The sequence below is a fragment of the Podarcis pityusensis genome, assembly GCF_964106645.2.
Source record: "Podarcis pityusensis genome assembly, chromosome: 5".
Taxonomy (NCBI): Eukaryota; Metazoa; Chordata; class Lepidosauria; order Squamata; family Lacertidae; genus Podarcis; species Podarcis pityusensis.
In genome coordinates, this window is record NC_138032.1 from 70,589,302 (window position 1) to 70,609,936 (window position 20,635).

The following is a 20,635-nucleotide window of genomic DNA, read 5'->3' on the forward strand; positions in this document are numbered from 1 at the left end:
ATTAACCGACTTCCTTGTTGCTCCCACTCACTCCCTATGGAGGTTGTATATGTTTCTTGCACTCCTCCTTGCAGGGACATAGGAAGTTACATTATAGAGAGTCAGACCATTATTGATCTGTCTAGCTCTGTATTGTCTACACCAAACGGACAACAGCTCTTCCAGCCTCCTTTGGAGATGCCTGGGACATTCTGCATGAAAGCAGATACTCTACCCCTGTTATATGGCCTCCTGCAACCCTTGACTGCTTTCAAACTATGCCGTTCATGCTTTGGCAAAGTCTGACCCCTTCCTCTTCCATGTGGCAGTGCAGTGCAACACAGTGCAGTCCACATGCTGGCTTCCTGTATGGCCATGCTGCCAGGGGAAAAGTGCCTGCCTGCCTCTCCCTGGGGCATTTCTGCATTCCTCTGCTTGGGTACTCCAATACCCAACTGAACAGAACTTACAAAGCTGCTGTTCATATATGCCCACAACTACAAAAGGGGGAAATTGTACATTTTTAAAAAAAAATATATATATATAGTAGTTTACTCAATATGGCCAACTTCCCATGTGCAGACGACAGGCTTTGGGAGACATGTCGTGGCTCAGTACATGAACATAAGAATAGGACTGCAGACCTTTCTTTCATTTTGTATGTCTGGTTTAGGTGCAAAGAGCATGCATGCATATATACCTTTCCAGACTGTGTGAAGCATTTATCTCCCTCGGTGCCTTATTCTCACCAGACTCAACCAAAAGCAATATCCACAGCTTCGCGCAATTTGTTGGGCAAGCTTGGAAGGAGGAACAGCTAGTAATAGCTGGGCATGTGCACTCTAGAACTGGAGACTGTGTCGCACAGATTCTGGTAATAAGTAGGTGGGAAAGAGGGGGAGAGTGTGCAATAGTAAACTGGCATGGCTAAGTGTGGAAGAATCTTATGATGTGCCTGGTTGTGACACCACAGACCCCATTCAGTTAGTGCACTGGTCCTGATACACAAACATGTGATGGGTAGCTGCACTTTCGATGGGGTAGAAACTGCTATTTCCCAGCAATTGTATTTAGCAGTTTAAAAGCTGGCAAGCAGAGGCTTGCTGACAACAGCAGCTCTTGCTTGCATGGTATAAACATGGGTGAGTAAGTGGAAATCCACAGAAGCTGTCAGATTGCCACCAGTCTCTTTATGGCAATCACCTCTCCCACATTGCCCGGCTCAACATGAGGGACCTCACCTGCTTCCCCCAGGTTCTCTGTGCTTGGCAGAGAACTCAAGAGCTGACAAGGGACTCTCACTTTATCCTGGGTAGGAGTGACAAACCCTGCCCTTCCTCCATGTTATACAGAGAACTTGGCGTGCAGGGAGGGGATTGGTCTATCACCGCTTAATGGAGTCTCAGAAGCTTAGTATGACCGTGTAGACTGGCTCCTGGTGACTCCTAGATCAGGAGACTTGTGGAAGGGGAGAAGGGGCAGTAGCAACCACCAATAATGGCAGGGGTGTACCTGGGGGTTGGATAGGTTGCCCCCCCCCGCCAAGGCCCAGGGGATGCCAAAAAACCTGTGGCTCAGAGTGGCTAGGAACCTGTCTGCCCACTTGCTCCCTGGGCTGCTCCTCCATTACTCTAAGCAACCAAGCAAGGCACACAGGCTCCTCTGGGTGCGCCTGTGGAGGAGGGGAAGGGACCAGGGGCAGATGCAATACAGCTCCTTACCAAGGGTACAAGGGAGTCTAAACTGGAGAGCCAGTGTGGTATAGTAGTTAAGAGTGCTAGTCTCGTAATCTGGTGAACTGGGTTCACGTCTCCGCTCCTCCACATGCAGCTGCTGGGTGACCTTGGGCCAGTCACACTTCTCTGAAGTCTCTCGGCCCCGCTCACCTCACAGAGTGTTTGTTGTGGGGGAGGAAGGGAAAGGAGAATGTTAACCATTTTGAGACTCCTTCGGGTAGTGATAAAGCGGGATATCAAATCCAAACTCTTCTTCTTCTTCTGCATAATGGCAGTCAAACCACCCTTGTCTTAAGAGGTGCAACTAACATGCACCTGTCTGGAAGCACAGGTAATAAGATACCCATCAGTAAATGGTTACGTCCAAAGCCTATAAGCCTTTGTTTTAGACACCTAAAATTTAGAGGATGCCGTTCTGAGTTACAGCAAGATGCAAACTGGCCACTAAATGAGGAACAGGAAAATTTGGATCCCTGCATCAGCTGAAGCGACTGTTTTCATGCCCCTGGAAGGAAATAACTTTTACTGTGTGTGGCATTCATGGAGCAAAACAGGTGCAGCTAACATTTAATAGTTGTCTTCCTTAGTGGAAGCCAGGTGCCAAGTTCTTAACAGCTAGCAATAAGCAGGACAAAACAAAGGCCTGTTTCAGGGGAGGGGGGAATTGTTGTCCATGGAAACTGCGCCACTAGGTGCCCAAATGGGAGCAAGGAAGAAGTGGATGGCACCCGTGCCGCTGCATCATGTGCCTCTAACAGCATAGCTGGTGGGCCAAACGCTCTGCCTGCCTTGGCCGGTTGCAGCCATTCCACATTCATGTATGATTCATGTAGTCCACATTGCTCAGCCAACATTTTCATTTGTTTTTAATATCATAGTGGTTCTATAAAAGGACGGTGCTATAAAAACCAAGAGAACTTTATGCCCAGGCACAATTGGTAGTTTAAGTATTGTGGGGGTAATTCTCCGCTAACAGGCAATTGTTTTCCACAGCAGCTGATGCTGCTGCCAAAATAAGAAAATTTGTTTCTTTTCTAAAGGCTTTTATGTGTGGAGCTATCAGCCAAAGAACGAGCAGCCCTGATTAGTTTTAAAAGAATATTTTGGATGCCAGGTTCCACCAGAGCGAAAACCAGCTTTTAAACATACATGCTAATTTTATGGAGACAGACACAACCGAGGAAGGGGGGAGTCAGGAGAATGGGAGATGGGTTTTGACTATATTTTGACATGTGAATAACTCCATTTTTAAAACAAAACAAAACAAAAAGGCTGTAGAACTTCTGCAAATGTGTGTGTTGCAAAGAAAAGAACCACTGATAGACTGTCTGTCAACAGAAGTGCATTGCTGAAACTTGCATATACATTAAATATAATATGCTTGTAACAATCCAACTGAGATCTCTTGGCAGCAACATTTTCATGCCACCCCAGTCTCAACACTGCCCTGCCTTGCCTCTGCATCGTCCCAGGAGGCACCAGTGCTGCTCCTTCTGGGCTTTTGAATGGAAACTTGGTCGCTCTCATGAAGTCGTATCTTCTTGGTTCTCATGGACCTCTTGGTGGCTTACATTACTGTCAACCAGGGTATCCTCCTGGGACACCTTGCTAGTTTGAGAAAGGGAGGCACTGCATTGCAGCAGTTCTACACCTAAGGCAAGGTAGGTCCCAGAAGATAGCGCTGGAGATGCTGCTCTGCCTGTTAGGACTTGTCCTATGAAGTGTTGCAAGATTCTATCTTGTCCCCCTCTGCTTCTTCAACACCAGCACCCTGGAAGATGATGGCTAGAGATTTGTGGTGAAGCGTTGTTGGTGTGTTGATTGATACTCCCCCCACCTTCCACCCTTGTCAATGCAGAAGCAGGTGAAGCGGTAGGAATTCTGAACCTTGACAGGAGGCAGTGATGGACTAGACCAGCGGTTCTCAACCTGTGGGTCCCCAGATGTTGTTGACTACAACTCCCATCATCCCTAGCTAGCAAGGCCAGAGCTGACCTAAACATAGTCTGTAGTACGTCAAGCTGGGGTTGCAGCACCTTGGACAGCTCTGAGCTGACACCTTGCTCCAGGGAGGTCTCGGAACCCAGCTGAGCAGGGATGATGAGAATTGTAGTCCAATAACATCTGGGGACCCACAGGTTGAGAACCACTGTACTAGATGAAGGTGAATAAGCTGAAGCTCAATACATACAAAAAGGTGTGGATTGTGTAGTTACGACATGGCACCAGGCTTGGTTGTACCTGGGTGCCTGTCTTGTTCTCTGAAAGAGACAATAACATTCTTGCCTCACTATCTGGCTGGTGTGTCCTCCACACCTTCCATAGCAGGGACTATGCTTCATCAAGGAGTCACTGGTCTCCCTGTTTTGGGTAGTGTTAAACCAGGGGCAGCCAATGCAGTACTCTCCCAAAAAGTACTGCAGTTCCCATCAACGCTAATCAGCATGACCACATGCCAGGGATAATGGGAATTGTAATTCAACTATATCTGAAAGGTACCACATTGGCTACCCTTAGACCATCCCTGAAGGAGCAGGTATGTAGTCTGGAGTTGCTGTAGGACTTAGTATTGCTCTTGAATTCCCAGACAGCAGCTGTGGCCAGCAGTGGCTTCAAGCAGGTTGGTTCTCCATCTACAGCCATTTAAAGTGACTGTGTTGTTGCATGCCACTGAGTTTCATGGTTTGGTAACCTTCAGGCTGGGCTATTCAGTGGAGTTACCTTTGAAGGTTGTCCTGAACCTTCAGTTGGTTCATCATGTAGCCACTACCCATCTAATTTTCAGAATGCCTGAAGAGAGCATAAGGCACTGGTGTTAAAAACAGTAAAACAAGTGCTGGATTTAGTCTAGCCTTTCATATCCTTGAAGCCAGTGGTGGCTGTTATCCATTAGGACCGGTAGGGTGGAACTCAGTGAGACTAACAATAGCCAGAGCCAATGATAGGAAGGGCCAATGAATTATTGTTTTGTCTCCACCCTACTTCCTGTCGAGTCCTACAAGGGCAATGCTGAGAGGCTAAGGAACCTGACAGCTAGGACCATCTCCTGGGCTAGTTGTAAATGGGAGGACAGACAGGTAGGGTCTGGCTGAGGGAAGACTTGCTCTTCCCCATATGCCCTAATGGATCAGCCTCCAGTCCTTGCAAAAACATAACTTAAAGGAAGGTCTTTGTTTCCTTATCAGGATCCCCATACGTTATTATTTATTGCACTCATTAGTCACTTTTTTAAACAAATGAAAAGTAAACTCAGAGCAACTTACAATGTAAATACAAAAACCAAAACAAAATGAAAACTAGAAAGGATCACAGGACAGTTTACAGCATAAAAACACATAGCCTTGTAACAAATAAAAACAACACACACCCCCAGTTTAAAAGGCCATAGATTGTTTAATAAGCTGAAGGGCCTGGGCGAAGAGGAATATTTTTCCCTGGTGCCTTAAGATACAAAATGAAGGCACCAGGCAAACCTCCCTGGGGAGAGCATTCTACAAATGGGGAGCCACCACAAAAAAGGCCTGTTCTTGTGTTGCCACCCTCTGAAACTCTCACAGAAGAGGCACATGAAGAAGGGTCTCAGATGATGACTGCAGGGTCTGGGTCAGTCTGGGTCAGGGTCTGGCTCAGAGAGAGGGCAGTCCTTGACGTATTGCGGTCCTGAGCCAATAGGTCAAAGGCTTTATAGGTCAAAATAAGCACTAACACGCACAGAACCCACTAAAGGAGGTCACAAAGCTACTAAGAAGCTGCCTTATTTTGTTTCTTCTTGGCTGAATTCAGGATGCTGTCCATGACCAAGTCTTTCTCAATTGCAGCACTCTCTCTTCTTGTCCTAGAGAAGCCCACCAGGCTTTCTGGAAATTTTGACCCATTTTCCCCCCTGAGGACGTTCAGAAGGTGAAACAGGTTTTATTTTCTGCTCTTCGCACTTGTATTGTTTACTATAGTTTTAATGGTTGCAATTTAATGAATTTTCAAAGTGCTGTTGATGGCTGCTTTGTGTTAAATCTTTACATTTTGTAAGCCACCCTGAGGGCTTTTCCAAGATCACATACAAAATAAATAAATTCATCTTCTGAGCATCCCAGAGGGAAATCCTGTTTAAGTAATGGTGTGGGAAAGTTCCATGATTCTCCCAAGTGACAAACAGTTAAGCAGAGCATCCTTTTCAAACAGATTCAAATGGAGAGCAGAGGAGATAACCCGAGATTTTTTCCGCAGCGCAATTGAGGCAAAAGGGGTAAAATAGAAATAGTTTTTCAAAGGTCAATGGACTCTTACATTAGGAAAGAACAGAAACCAAATAGTCACAGTGTAGTCATTATCACAGGAAAAGAATCAAGCTGTGTTTAATTTATAAAATGAGATGTGCAAATTTGTTTGCAGGCCTTGTCCCCTTCATTCCAGATGTGTGTATTAAAGCTGTGGTTACTCACTGGTAGTGAAGAAGGACTCTGCACATGGTCAGAGATCCTGTCTCCTTCACCTCACACATCCTTGGTCCAAGACCTGCCTAACATGAAACCTTGAGTGCATGCTATATTTTTTGAGTACATGCTATATTTTTTCGCGATAGAGGCTCTGCACTTCTTAATCAGGGGTGCATGGCAGGCTGAAATTCAACAAGTGCTGCATCCCCATGCCAAGAAAGCAGCAATAGGGAAAGCTGTCCGTTTGGATGCATTCAGTCTGTCTCTCTTACTGGCCCTGTTCTCATGCTTTTAACATGGACCCGACTGAACATAGAGCCTCCCCACCAAATCACTTTATTTCCATGCCGGAGAGAGCTTCACCTGGTGAATTTCTGCAGGGCATGATTTTGCTAGGGAAGGCTCAGCAGGGCCAGTAAAACGAAAAGGCGGCAACTCTAGTGCACAACCTTTGTCAGGAAAAAAAGAGGGTGGCCGATTTCGCTAACTGCAAGGTCGCAAGGGATTCCTTGGTTCCACCTTTGTGGGGATTTGTGTCCCGCCCCTGATCCCCAGAGCAGGAAGGGGGCGCTTAAAGCCCGCGCCTACAAAGAAGTTCAAGCACGCGGATGCCTTCCAGTTTCTTCCGTCCTTTCTGAGGTTAAAAAAAAACAACCACCCCAACTGAAACCAGACGCGCGAAAGCGAGCCGACGGCGACTGTGCTGAGTTGCGCTCGGCGACGTTTCGCGGCCACAGAGGAGCGCGCGGTGGCTTTCGTGCGCTCCGGCTTCTCCCTCGGGGCGGGAAGGATTGTCGGAGTCGCCAAAGCAGCGGGTCCCGTGACATCAGCTGAAATATTCACCGCTCGCCCGCTGCTGCTCGTGCTGCTGCTCCTTCCTCCGTCCGCGCGCGCGCGCCAGCTGCGCTGCTGCTGCTGCTGCTGCTGCTTCTCCGACGACTCCTGGCTGCTTCCGCGGGCGGAGGAGAGAAAGAGAGCGCGCGCTTGCGCTGGGGTATATATCTCCTCCTCTTGTCTCCCGCCGCCAGCAACCTCGAGGGAGCTGCTGCCGCGCCCCTCCCCCCCCCCACTACCACGCGCATCCCTCAGGAGGGGGAGGCGCCCAAAGTTGCTCGGCTCCTCAGGCGAGCGAAGCGCCGCCGGGCAGCAGCAGCAGCAGCAGTAGGAGCAGCAGCCGGAGAAAGAGGCGGCGCCCGCGCTCCTTCGCTGGACTCCTGTGAGGAGCGCGAGGTTGGGAAGGCGGCGCTCTGCGGCACAGGAGGAGGCTCCCGGCCGAGGAAAGCGACTGGATTACGGTCGGCGGGCCATGGCAGAGCCGGCGCTGGGCTGGGAAGGTCGGCGAACAAGGGACGGCAGGAGGTGACTTGGCTTCGCGGGACTTGGCGACGACGCGCGCTCTCCACCTCTTCCACTCCGCGAGCTTTGGCTGGCCAAAGGAATTCCTTCGCAGGCTCTTTCTTGGCCAAGAGCCCAGCACCCCTCGCCGGCGCCAGCCTGGGCAAGCGCACCGCTCGCTCCCCCTCAGCCGCCCACAGGTAAGGCGAAGTTTCGACCCCCCCCCCCGCCGCCCCTTTCCCGCGTTTTCTCTCCGCCGGAACTTTGAGGGGCGCTTCTTCTTCTTTCTTGGATTCTTGGACGCTCCGCGCGCCTCGAGTAGAAGCGAAGACCGAGCTGGCAAAGTCCTTCGCCGACCCCGGCTCGCGGTTTCAGTTAACTTGGCCATGTCGGAACTCGGAGCGCCCTGATGGTTTTAGTCGGGGTTTTTTATATATATAGCCTGCCTGGTTCCAGAGGTTTATGGCGGGTGGCACCTGAGCGAGAGCAACTCAAGTGAACAGAGAGAGGTTGCAATTCTGTTTTGTTTTCTGTGAAGGAGAAAAATGGTTTTGTAAAAAGCAGTTCCCTCACGCGCTCTGGGTTTATGTGTCTCCCTGAAGGCGTCAATAAGGCGGACGGGGGACTGAGAAGGTGCGCTGCTACCGCTGCGTGTTTCTTGTCAGAAAGTTCTCACCTCAAGATACGAGTGCTTAGGATTTCAGCCTTAAATATTCTGAGGCTGCGATTCTATATCCACGGACCTGGGAAGCAAGCTGAATGAATGGGTCTTTCTTCTGACTTGAGTAGGAGGCTGCAGAACCACTGCGAGTCTGTAATGGTGCTAAGATTCTTGCAGTTGCACATAAGCCCCATAGAACACGAGGGCTTACTTCTGAGTAAACATGCATAGGATCTGGCTGGGCTTCAGAGGGTTTGCTAGCTATGCTTTTATCCACCAGATGACAGGTAGAAAATGGGGGGGGGGGAGGAGAAGCATCCTCCTCTTTGGGTTCTCATCTTGAGCACTCTTGCAAGGGAATAAGCACCATTGAAAACAGTGGGACTTGTTTCTGAGTCAACATGCATGGGATTGTGTTGCCAGGGTCTTATTTATTGATGATACTTCTGAGTTGACTTTTCTAACCACCCCAGCCAGGCAACATGCAGTAGGAAAACCCTATGACAACTGTGCATTGAACTAAAACAAATTGGAATATAGGAGCAGCCTTAATAAAGTAAAATGGGGTTTTGCTTTTTTTTTAAAAAAAAAAAAAAGAGAGCAATTTTAATACTAAGAGCAGGTTCAAGTGTCTTTTTAAATGCAGCCTCTAAGAGTGTTGAATCCAATAGTGCAAAAATGAACAGTGAAAGAAGCCATAACATAAAATAATGACAATCTAAGCAGCTATAAATGATAGATAGATAGATAGATAGATAGATAGATAGTGCTGCAACCCTATGCATACTCACTTAGGAGAAAGCCCCACTAAACTCGCTAGGACTTACTTCTGAGTAAACATCTATAGGATTGGGTTCCCCAGACGCAGTTGCTTTTTTCTCTTTGACCACCTGTTCTGATGTAGCTTCTGCAATGAAGGCAACTGACAGCCTTACCTTGTGCATATTTACCGGTACTTAGAATTAAACAGGACTTTCTCCCAGTAAGCGTGCGTATAATTGCACTGAGAGCTTGGAAATACGGTGAAAAGGAGCATGAAATTTGAAGATCAGTTAGACTCCCAAGTATATAATAGAGAGCGTGTAGGGCTGGCAACTTCTGTTCTCTCCCCACCCTTTATTGCAGAGCTTTTGAAATTGTGTGTACCTTGCAAAAGGCTAAATTAGTACATAAAAACAAAGCTTTCCCTACCACTCCAGCTCAGTGCTGGGAAAAGTTTAAGCTGTTAAAGACACCAGGCAGGAGGACAATTAAGAGCTGGCAACCCCCAGAGCTTCTCTGGCAAATTAATAGAAGTCTGACACCTGACGCCCACCTAGGGCACCAAGCAGGAAGGTGGGGCAGCTCTCGGAGTCCGCTGCCTAATCATATAGCTATTCCAAACCAGCAAAGCTTCCTTAGTCCTTTGGAAGGACCATGTTGCATGGTAATGAAGACACACAAACGTGCACTGATCGCTACTTTGGAGGCACTTGTTGGATGGGAATGCAATTTTGCTGACAAGTTGTTTTACCCAGCAATCACTGTCTGGGGGCTGCCCATACGACTGCAGCTGGGCAGTGCAATCCCATTTTTAGAAACTACTCAGACTGAATTCTGCGGGATTTATTCCTTACGAAATGTGATCAGGTTGCCTGCAGTCCTTTTTAAAGTGCTTGTCTGTTTGGCAGTCGTGCTCCCCAAACAGGGGCTTGTAAGCATCTAACGTTGCACTGCTCCTATTTGGCATTAAGTTCTATTAATTTCAGGGACTGTTACATACATGTAGAGCTTCTTTAAAAGCATGGAACTTGACTCGGCAGATGCATCAGAGTGTGATAGGGGCTGCAACACCTGAAATGCTTCTCTGTTTAGAATATCCTGCCTTTTATCATATAGTTCAAGGCAGCTTTTGTACAGTAGTGTTAGTCATCTCTTCTAACCACTTTCTTGTCATACCCCAAAGCCCCAGATAAGTGTGCTAAGGCATGAAAACCTTAACACAAAGGAGGCTGTTGAGCCTAGTCCTAGAAAGCAGCACATTCAGGCTGCCCTAAGCTGTGTGACAGACTAAGCAGGGACCTCCATCCCTTGAATGTGAAGCTAAATGTTAACTTTCTTCCAGCAAGCACCTCCTGGCTTATCAAATTCCTTCACCTATAAAGCCCCATCCCTCCAGAGTTGTCCTATGCAGCTGTGCTTAGGGTTACTTTGCAAGCAACGGGGATCACTTGGAATACCCTGTACTTAAAACCCAGTGTGTCATCTTTTGAAGGGTCTGAGTAAGACTCAGCAAGTGTCCTCAAGGGTGGGCAGATGACTGAGCAAGCTCTCCCTTTGTGATGGGGTTGGTTGAATGGGTCCCATCTAGAAACCACTGTGTTCTGAATGAGTCCCAGTTTACTGGGAAGGGAAGCACACCTCCCATTGTTTCAGTGTAATTTTGTGAAGTAATCTTGTCTGAGGTGCACCAGGAAAAAAACTCTTTCCGCATGGGTGATGACCAAAGAAGAGCATAGTTCACTGGGGGGCTGGGGCTGGGGAATAACATGCCTTCCCCCATATGTTAGAAAAAATTACATGAAAGAGAAACGATGCTATACAGTGCTTCATATGAATGATCACATTTGAAATGTGTTTTCTCCCAAGCAAGTCCTATGGACTCCAATGGAACTTTGAGTACACAAGGATTGCAGCCTGAATTTGATTTGCAATTTGATTCAGTTATAATCTGTGTGTGGAAAGTGCCTTTCCTTCAAGTAACTACAGGGGTCCAGCAATTGAGGGGGTGGGCAGGGAAGTGGCACAAGCTGCAGTATGTATTGGCATCCTATTCCTGGAGGGGTTTCCTTCTGACCCTTCTCCCTCTGGCACTGTCTATTTTCAAATGTAGCCTGGGGAATCCCCTGGGTGGATCTGCCCCCACCCTTACCCAAAAAAGCAACAATGCACCGCCACAAAACTGTTGCCCTGTGTTTTAGTTTTAATGTATCCTGCTGCAATTGTTCCAGGGATCTCCTATTCTTTCCTGTTTCTCTTTCCACTCTACATGAAGTACTTTTTTTTTATTCATAGCTTCTCCCTTTCCCCCTCTTGGCATCTTTAACTGCATATATTCAGGGTTAAAGGTGTTAAAAGCAGGAAGGGATGGGATCTGGAGGCAACCTGTACTATTTTTAGCTGACCGGCTACCTATTGGCATCTTGGCCAAGGGATGGGGAGAAGAAGAGAGAGCCAGCAAGTATTCAGTGCTTGAGTATTTTTCACAATGAAGTGGATGAGTTGTAGATAGGCATAGTTCAAGAATTGTCTCATCTTAATATTATCTAAAGAAGAGCACTGTCTGCAGGAACAATTTACTAATTTATGTTGCGCTTCTTCTGCTTTTTGTACCAGCCATAACTACGAACTTAGTAACTTGTTCATGTGAGTTATGGCCCATACCCCACTTAAAGATGCCCACTTTTGCAGAATCTGATTTAAATGTTAATAGATTAGGTGAAGGGCAAATATACTTCTTTCTTGATCACATGCTATTATTTTAGTGGTGTCCAAAGACAGACTTTATTCAGGCAAGGATGGAATTGGGGGGGGGGGGGAGTTAGAGAGAACGTAAAAGAGAACCAAGAAAAGTTAGAGAGAAATAAAAATAAGTTAGGAATGGAGAACAACTGTGGTAGGTGTTTTAATCTTTCTTCAGAGGATCACAGCCAGGAGTGGTGACCTAGACTCAGAATTAGTATACATTATATATTCCACAACATACCTCTAGATTAAAAACCATTGTATTTCTGACGGCTAGTAGCTTTGCACACTGACGCCAACAATGTCCAGCAACATCCTTTTGCCCTCCCTCCTTCATCTACTTATTGAAACCTAAGTGGTTGAGCCAAGTCGTTATCAAAGCAAAGAGATAAAACGCAAAGAAAAGGGCCTCTCCTTGACAGGTGGCAGAAGCATGCCTACCTGTGTGCATGCTCCATTTCCCCAGCTCATAGAGAAAGAGGGTTTTACCCACCTGAGCCTGATGTTGCTCCTTGCTAGATCCTTATTTGATCCTGAGTTGCATACGTAGCCCCAAAGAGCAACTGGGATTTGGTTGGATAGGTTAGGCAAATGGGGGCACTGGCACCCTTTCTCCTCAGAAGCAATCTCCTATGCTTTCTTTTCTTTACAAAGGAAAACAATGCAGAAGGACCAGCTTTGACGTACTGGCCTTTGCTAGTATTCAGTTGTGCATAACAGGCAAACGAACCTGCCCAGCAAAGGAGGCTATGCCACAACCAGCTGATGCTCTCTGCTCCCCAAAGTGCTCCCTCTTATATCCTTTGTGATGAAGGAAGCTTGGAGGATATGAAAGGGCTGGTGAATGTGGTATTCAGATCTGAAGTACTTATTCATTCAGCATCTGCACCTTTGAATCAAATAGGGTCCCAGGAACTGCAAATATAGAACTAGGAATCAGCTTCACACTGGTGGAGGGGGCAGGGAAGAGCCTGTTTAAAGAGCATTCTCAGTTACAGTATCTACCCAGCCTCTTCTTCCACCTGCTCACTTGAAAACTGCAGTGGGTTCGGTGAAGGGAAGGAGGACTTGGGTTAGAAGCAGGTAAACCTTGTTTTGATCTCTCTGAAGGCTCGATTTTCAGCTTAATCTCCCTCAAGGAGAACATCTGTCAGTGGCCTTACTTTGCATGGTTGAAGAGATGCCACAAATGGCAGGCAAAGTGGTGGTTTCAGAACTGGAAGTGAACTAGCCTTTTAACATTTTAACAAGTTCTTAAGCAGGTAGGAATGGGCTTTGTTGGCACAGATAACAAAGTCCTGATTTTCACAAAGTGGAAGGATGTTTTCTTGCCTGCCACCTTTCCTGGGTGTTATGTAGTCTTTGGGATTGGTTGATAAAGAAGGTTTCCCTCTTATGTTCTCACTGTGTTTAGGGGGAGGGATGAGAAAATAGAGGTGGAAAGTGGACCTGAAGTGCTCATGAAAAACTTTTGGAACCATTCTGCTGCATGATATCTTAAGATCAGTTGGATTGGTGAGGTGGCAATGCGAGAGAGAGAGCTTCTTCTTTGAGGGAGTTCTGGATCTCTCTGCTTGCTTTGTGTTTAACCTTCTTTATTTAAGAGCTTGATATGCAACCAGGTTGGGCTGTGGTTGTTGCCTGGCAAGGTATAATGCTAATGGTGATGTTTTTGCTTGCCTGCAAATCTGCTTTGACCCTTCCAGTCTCACAGCAGGCACTTAAACAATAATGTTGTTGCTTTCTTGAGATTGTAATCCTAAACACACTTTCCAAGAAGCAAGTCCAAATAAGATTAGGGTGTACTTCTGAACAAACATGTTGAGTATGAGGCTGTTAGTGCATTTTGATGTTAAGAGGCATGGGTTCCATAATGGCTTGGGTGATACTTTTTGCTGAAAATAGCAAGCTTCCTAGATACATAGATTTCTGGTGTACCCCCTAAATGGTGTAGGGAAACATTTCCCCTCTTAATGTGTGTGTGTGTGTTATTGGTTACTGTATGTAGCCAAATTATTTGTATGTGGTACAAATTATTATATGGAATTGGAATTCCATTTTGGTTGGCTTTTCTAATTTACCTGTCTGAATTTGCTGTTTGGTTGTACCTTTGTCTAATTTTGATGGTTCTTAGCACAAAAACATTCCCAAGGCAGCATGCATCCTCTTCTGTGGGTCTTGATTCTGCAAATAGTTGCAAACCTGAGCTGCTTTTAAAAAAATCATATGGTGTTTCCATAGTCCTAGGTGTAAAATTACCTGGTTGCACCACTGCACAAGGCAATACATGGGTCTATCTCTTACACTTTCCCATTTTGTTATTTGCCACGGGGAAAACCTGCAGGGCCAGTCCAATGGATTAAGACCATCAAAGTTGGGGAAAAGCCCTTATTCAAGTCTGTGTGATAGTGCAAAAATTTAGTCTTGAGTATGGATGCTACGTCTGTCACTAGGAAGGTACAGCATATCTAGATAAGAGGGAGAAGACAGGTATGGTTATCATTTCTTCATATAATTTCATATAATTTCAAATCCTAGTGTTGGTTTACTGGTTTCAGTTTCTCATTCAGTTCAGATACTTGAATGGAGCATGAATTAGGAATTTAGATTAGAACATCTCTGCATTCTATCATAATCTTTAGACCACCCTAGATCATTTGCCCATGCTACCTTGTCAATTGATAAATGCTGATGCCCAGATTGAAACCCTGTTTTCTGTTTAATTCCTTCTTCGAGCTGCATTTGAACCACTGATTTGAATAAGGAACTGAGAACCACCTTGTGGCTTTGAACTGGGTGGGTGAGACTTCTAAGGGACTTCTAAGTGGGGACCAGCTGTGCACATTGAAACACCGTGTCAGAGCCCAGCGCTCCAGACTTGTGATAAGCTATGCTGGTGCACATAGCTGATCAGACAAGTAGCTTGGTTTCATCAAGTGAATATGGAGTGGCTTTGGAGGGGGTTTCCTCTAGGTAACCAGGCAAGGAATTTTCTATGCAAATGGAAGTGTACTCTTTTTCTTTCTTTAGTGTTTTCAGTGTGGCACAAATTACTAACATACAAATGTATAGACAGGCTATTGTAAATTCTTGTGGACTAGTAACTCTTGCATACATATTTGCAAGGCTGGTTTTGACATAAAACACACACATACCTCTCTCCCTTCAGGAAGAAGGCAATTTAAGGGTCCCCACCCCCTTGCCTGTTCTGAGATTGCCAAGACCTTATGAGGAAACCCTTCCTCTGAATGTTTCAAGTCTTCCTGGTGCAGAGTAGAAAATGTAGAGGAATTCTTCCCCTAGGCACTGACAGTAATGGAATAATCAATCTGCTATTACTATTGCATGAGGCCATTTTTCTCCCCTCAAAGGTACTTGGAATGTTGACTCAGTGGAACAAGATGAGGTCTGGTCATGCCTGGCATGCTCCCCTGGCTCTCAGGATCTCTCACTGAGTGTCATAAGCTCATTCTATGAGATCTTCCTGGAGAGAAAAATGAAGTAAAGATTAGCTCAAGGAGATGATTAGACAGAAATCTTATCCTTTCCTTTTTTGAATGTGGGTTGTTTTGTAAAATCACTCCAGCATGACAGTTGTATTAGGATTTTGCGACAAGATGTACCCGCATCGCACAGGTTTATGACTTGTAGACAGCAGGGATACCAGGGAGCAGTTTGGAAAATCTGTAGCATGCAAGGTAATGCGCATAAGCAGTGAACATAGTTTTTGGACTGTGGCACATTCAAATCCAATTGAATGGTCAATAGGCTCTCTTTTGGTCACATTTCACTCAAATGCAGTATATTTTGCTACTTAATCCCTACAGGTTCAAGTGTGATAAGTCCCTTGCTTAGCCATCCCTTCAAGCAATGGCACACACCTGCATATAATATAGGCAGCTGGGGGTTTTTTTTTGGACGTTTCTGTTGTCACAAGGGGGGAAGCCTATATGCCAGTTGGCCAAATTGCCTATAACTACATAGCATTGCAAAGCAGCAGCCGGGTTGGCCTAGATAACTAGAATCCAAGCTTAACAGAGGCTGGTGGGCAGTGAATGTGTAATAGCCTGCATTCTCTCTCTCTCTCTCTCTCGTGCCTAGTTTTCCAGCAAGCCTCTTAGATAAACTCCTGCAATGAGAGGCATAGGTAGCAGATGCTGCAATGCATGACACAGCTAGCAAACATCTTCCTTTAAAAAAATTATACTGATAGAATAATGCCAAAAAGCCCACAAAAGGTAGAGTTAAGATGTACATTTAGATCATGTTAAAATGCCAAAAATCGAAGAGATTTGGCGATCATCTTTAGTGCTTCAGACCCCACTACGCTTAAGGAAGGGACACCATTTCAGATTTCTTTTGGAGAGGTCGGAAAGGGAGTTCTAGTAAAGTTCAAAGGTTTGGTCTTAAATATGTTCAAGATAATATTGCAAAAGTATATACAAAGAATGTGTGGCATTTTCTTCTTCTTCCCTATCATTATTGCTATAGCAATGTTAAAATGACAAAAATGGCTATAGCATTATTATTATTATTATAACGAACATTTTAAAGAAAGTGATTTCTGACTTTGGTATGATATGAAGCATGAAAACCCACATAACTGCTCTTAAAAATGGGGTGGTAGTCAACTAGGTTTTACTCAGAGTAGACCCTCTGAAATTAATGGGCCTAACTTAGTCATGCTCATTTATTTCAGGGTTTCCCGCTGTCTTTGGACTACAACTCCCATTATCCCTAGCTAACAGGACCAGTGGTCAGGGATGATGGGAATTGTAGTCCAAAAAACACCTGGAGATCCAAGTTTGGGAAATCCTGATTTATTTCAATGGTCCTACTCAGAGTAAAATGGGCCTGGTGGCTAAAAATAGCACAAATGGCTAGTCTTACACATGTGCCATACAGGTTGGGAGTGCTAACTGTGCTGTACATACTTATCTCCCCATATTATGGAACACAGTGCTTTATTTGCGATGGGAACAGATCTATCTATTCAGCATGAGATTCTAAACATTACAGTGCAGTGGTAAGGTCACCCCAGGCATGCCATTTTCATCAGGTGAAAGGTAACTTACACCTTGGCTCTCATTCTGTTCAGGGCCTTAGACAGAGTATTGGATTAAGAAAGAAGCTCATACCCTTTGGTGTTAGACTGAAAGATGCAAAATAGTTAGTGAAGCTGTATAGTTGACCAGTTGAACAGTGTAGAAAAAGCCGCCTCTGGCTAATGTGTTTGACTCACTTGAATTGTGAGGCTCTTCCAGAAGTGTAGGTGCTGCACGGCTATTCATGGCACACATAGCTTGGTGTCTGCTTTATGGTGTGAACTTCTGCTAGTGAATAGGTTGGGTAAGTTTTTTTCAGGTTTCTGTGTGAAGGATTCATCATAGCCCCTAGACCGACTGTGGCATTCTTCTGCTGAAAAGTACATCTGTCGCTACTCAACACATCTCTGCATGTGTAACAGAATACCTTCCCTGTTTTCACTAATTCATCACATGGGTTCTAATTACTAAAATGTTCAAAACCTAGTTTCACATTATATGTGAAAATAGGTAAAAAGATAAAGGAAGTAAAGGACCCCTGGACAGTTAAGTCCAATCAAAGGTGACTATGGGGTTGCAGCGCTCATCTCGCTTTCAGGCCGAAGGACCCAGTGTTTGTTCACAGACAGTTTTCTGGGTCATGTGGCCAGCATGACTTAACCACTTCTGGTGCAATGGAACACCATGACAGAAGCCAGAGCGCATGGAAACGCCGTTTACATTCCTGCCACAGTGGTACCTATTTATCTACCCGCATTGGCATGCTTTCGAACTGCTAGGTTGGCAGTATATATGAAAATAGCTTTGTAGAGGCCCTCATATCCAGCATATGTGGGAAAGTTCCTATCATGGGGTCACAACAACCATGGTCTCAAAAGTTGGCTTGCTTCCGACCATGCAGTACCTGTTGTGGTACATTGTGCTATTATAAAACTCCAGAAGTAGCAGAGAGATACATGAAAGTTATTGGCTCTTCATTTCTAGCCAGGTGCAGGGCATAGGTCCAAGCAGATGATGTCACCAGGGACTGGAACTGTGTTTAGTGCCCTGGATTGCAGCTGCCTAAATCTGCCTTGTGGTCATTGGCTCAACCAAAGGATCACAAAAGCTTACAGGCCTGGTTACAGATCCACAGGCTCATCACCTGCAACCTCCAGTGAACTCAATGATTCTAAGCATTACTGAATGTGGCAACAATCCCTCTCCTTTTACATTTGCTGAGCTGGAGGCTATTACGCGGGAGAGCCTGAGAACCAGGGATTTCAACTTTTGCTTTTGCAGATAGTTGCATTAGGTAGATCCTGTCATGTGGATCTTCCCCAAGGCAAGAAGAAAGAAAGGGAGAAAGAAAGAAAGAAAAAGAAAGAGTTGCTCCTTAAAGGAAAAAAAGAGCATGTGTTGTCACTGGAATAGAGATGTGATTTAGACCTCAGCTGCTCTGGCTTCTATTCATAGTAGAAAACTTAATTGTAGCTAGAGACTGACAGGTTAAAAATAAGAGAGAGCAGCCAAGCTGAGGTAGTGTGACTTACCAGAATAAAAAGATTAAGAGTAACAGAGTGATTTACTGGCTATATTAGATTAACTGCTGTGGTACTGGAAGAAAAAGCCCTGCTTAAAGTTTCCTGAACATTCAAGGAGAGGACAAGAGCAGAATAAAAACAACACTGCGGATTCGAATGGAGCCCAAAGTGGGACTGCTAGTGGTATATGCAGCTAGTCTCTCTCTCTATGTGCAGAACCTGTTGAGAACTAGAATTCAAACCAAGCTGATACAATTGTTTACATTGCCATTGTAACTGCTACAGAATAAAAGTAAGAGAGGTTCTAAAGCCTGCATTAACAGGGCTACAGATAAAAAATCACATTCTGTATATTTTCTTAATTGATTGATCCAGAGTAATTTCATCCTCAATGATTCAGTAGCTCTGGGGGGACTAATTTGGGTAATCAATGTTAACAAGTTTTCAGAGTTTAGGATCCCCACACTGCTGAAATCATGAGCACCCATTCTTGCTTGTAATACTTCTCAATAAATTTGTTAGTCACATGGGCTGCACAGCGCTGGAAAAGTTTGTGATTATACCCAAGGAGAAAATAATAAATGTAGTAAAAGCCATGTCCTGTTTGCAATTTGCCTTTTTCTCACCCTCAACAAACATTGAGTGTTTCCCCGACTTATGGTTCTATCCTGTCCTTTTTCTAAGGAGCTTAGGATATTGCCAATGGGAGTTTTCCTATTCTAGCTTCACAATAGCCCTATGAGAGGACTTAGACTGAGGGGGTGGGTGGCTAGCCAAAGGTCATTCACTGTCCTTCATGGCTGACTGGAGATTTGAACTTGGACCTCTCCAGTCACAGCCCAACTCTCTGCCTCAGATGGCTTTCTACCCACTTACTGTTTAAAATCTATGGTCAGAATTCAGAATTTTTTGAGTAGGCTTCTGCAAGTGCAGAAAGACCTCATCTTCTTCTCCTTCCCCCTTCAGCTCCCACATGCCCCCAAATCTTCTCCCAGTGGTCTCCCAGCCATTTATTATGTTGAATATAACCCTATACACCAGGAGTTTGAACTTCAGGAGGCATTGCCCCAATTGCCACAAATACACACACACAACTGTGATTTGGTCAGAAGAAAACTCCCTTCCTGAGAAAAGAGGTTCATATTTTTCACAGATGGTATCTGAATCACATTATAATTTGGAACTAAATGTCAGAGTGATCTGAAGAATGAATAACACAAAATTGAAAAGCTTAAGGGAGGTAGCTTTTCAGAGTTTGTATTCTTTGATTTGTCACTTACTAGGGAAAAAGTTGAGCTGTTTCAGATGACATATCTGGCTGTCGCAAGTAAGCTTAAGGAACAGGGCTGTGGTCTAGCGGGGCTCCTTATTGCTGAAGTTGGTTGTTAAAAATGCCAGCTGTGAGTCAGGATTCTGTTACGCTATGGAAATGCAACAGCTGAAATTACTTTTACTGTAAAAGGGTTGGTCAAAATTGAATGATTCATGAATGAAAGAACTGAGGGCTGAAGAAGGCTATTAGAAAAGAGGAAAGACATAGAACTGTAGAGAGAACGAGAATTTTCAGGTGGACTGACAGAAATAATGCAATACTTTATCAGCTGTGGGGAGTATTTGGATGACCTCTGTGGATCTGACACATTAATTGAGTAAAGCAGGCACTCTTATTAAGACTAATTATAAATGTGTTTGCTTGTTTGTGAAGGTTTTGCAGCTATTAATATTAAGTTGTGAGCGTTGCCCATCTCGGATTTAAAAAGTGGACTGCAACAGGAGCTGTCCCCACTGGAAGTGCTGAATTCATTGCTGCAAGCCACAGAGCCAATTGTGTTGAGACAAAACTTGCTCTAATGTGTGGCTTGTTGCTGTGGGGTGTTTGGGGGCATCAAACAGCCTCAAAAATATGACCTGCCATTAAAATTCTGGTTGTTACTGAGCACTAATCAAGTAACTGGAAATAAGTGTGATGATCAATTGATTGGAAGGGACAGCAGGTATGCCATGGAATATGAACAATAAATAATGATTATTGAGATTTTTCACAGTGAGCTTCCCCTGATGGACATTGGACCAAACAAAACTTCAGAACCATTTTTTTGATCAGATATCTAACTATGGAATTTAATGAGTAGATTAGTTTTTCCCTTCCCATCTTAAAATCTTTTTTACACCCATCTCTTCCGCATGTGTTCTGCTTTCAGACTTCCTCCTTCTGTATTGCCTTGGCTCCCCCTGCCTTTTTGTTTCATCTTTTCTCTGTCTTCTGGATTGTTGCTGTTTTTAACTCTTTGCTTTTATATTATTTTTCTCCAGTTTCCTTCCAACTTCTCAAAACACTTTCAGTTCTTTTTTCTATTACTGCCCTCCAAAACAAAAACAACAACCCTACACACACTTCATATTGTTTTTGAATGGGCAG

General features: G+C 44.9%; 1 protein-coding gene across 1 annotated transcript in view; it reads left to right on the plus strand.

The window, feature by feature from the left end:
- The first annotated feature begins 7,088 nt into the window (after positions 1 to 7,088).
- Positions 7,089 to 20,635, plus strand: part of CDH23 (cadherin related 23) — a 412,975-nt gene continuing 399,428 nt past the window's right edge. Inside the window, exon 1 of the mRNA XM_081004664.1 lies at positions 7,089 to 7,683. The gene's annotated coding sequence lies outside the window, so the exon portion shown is untranslated. The remainder of the gene's footprint in view (positions 7,684 to 20,635) is intronic.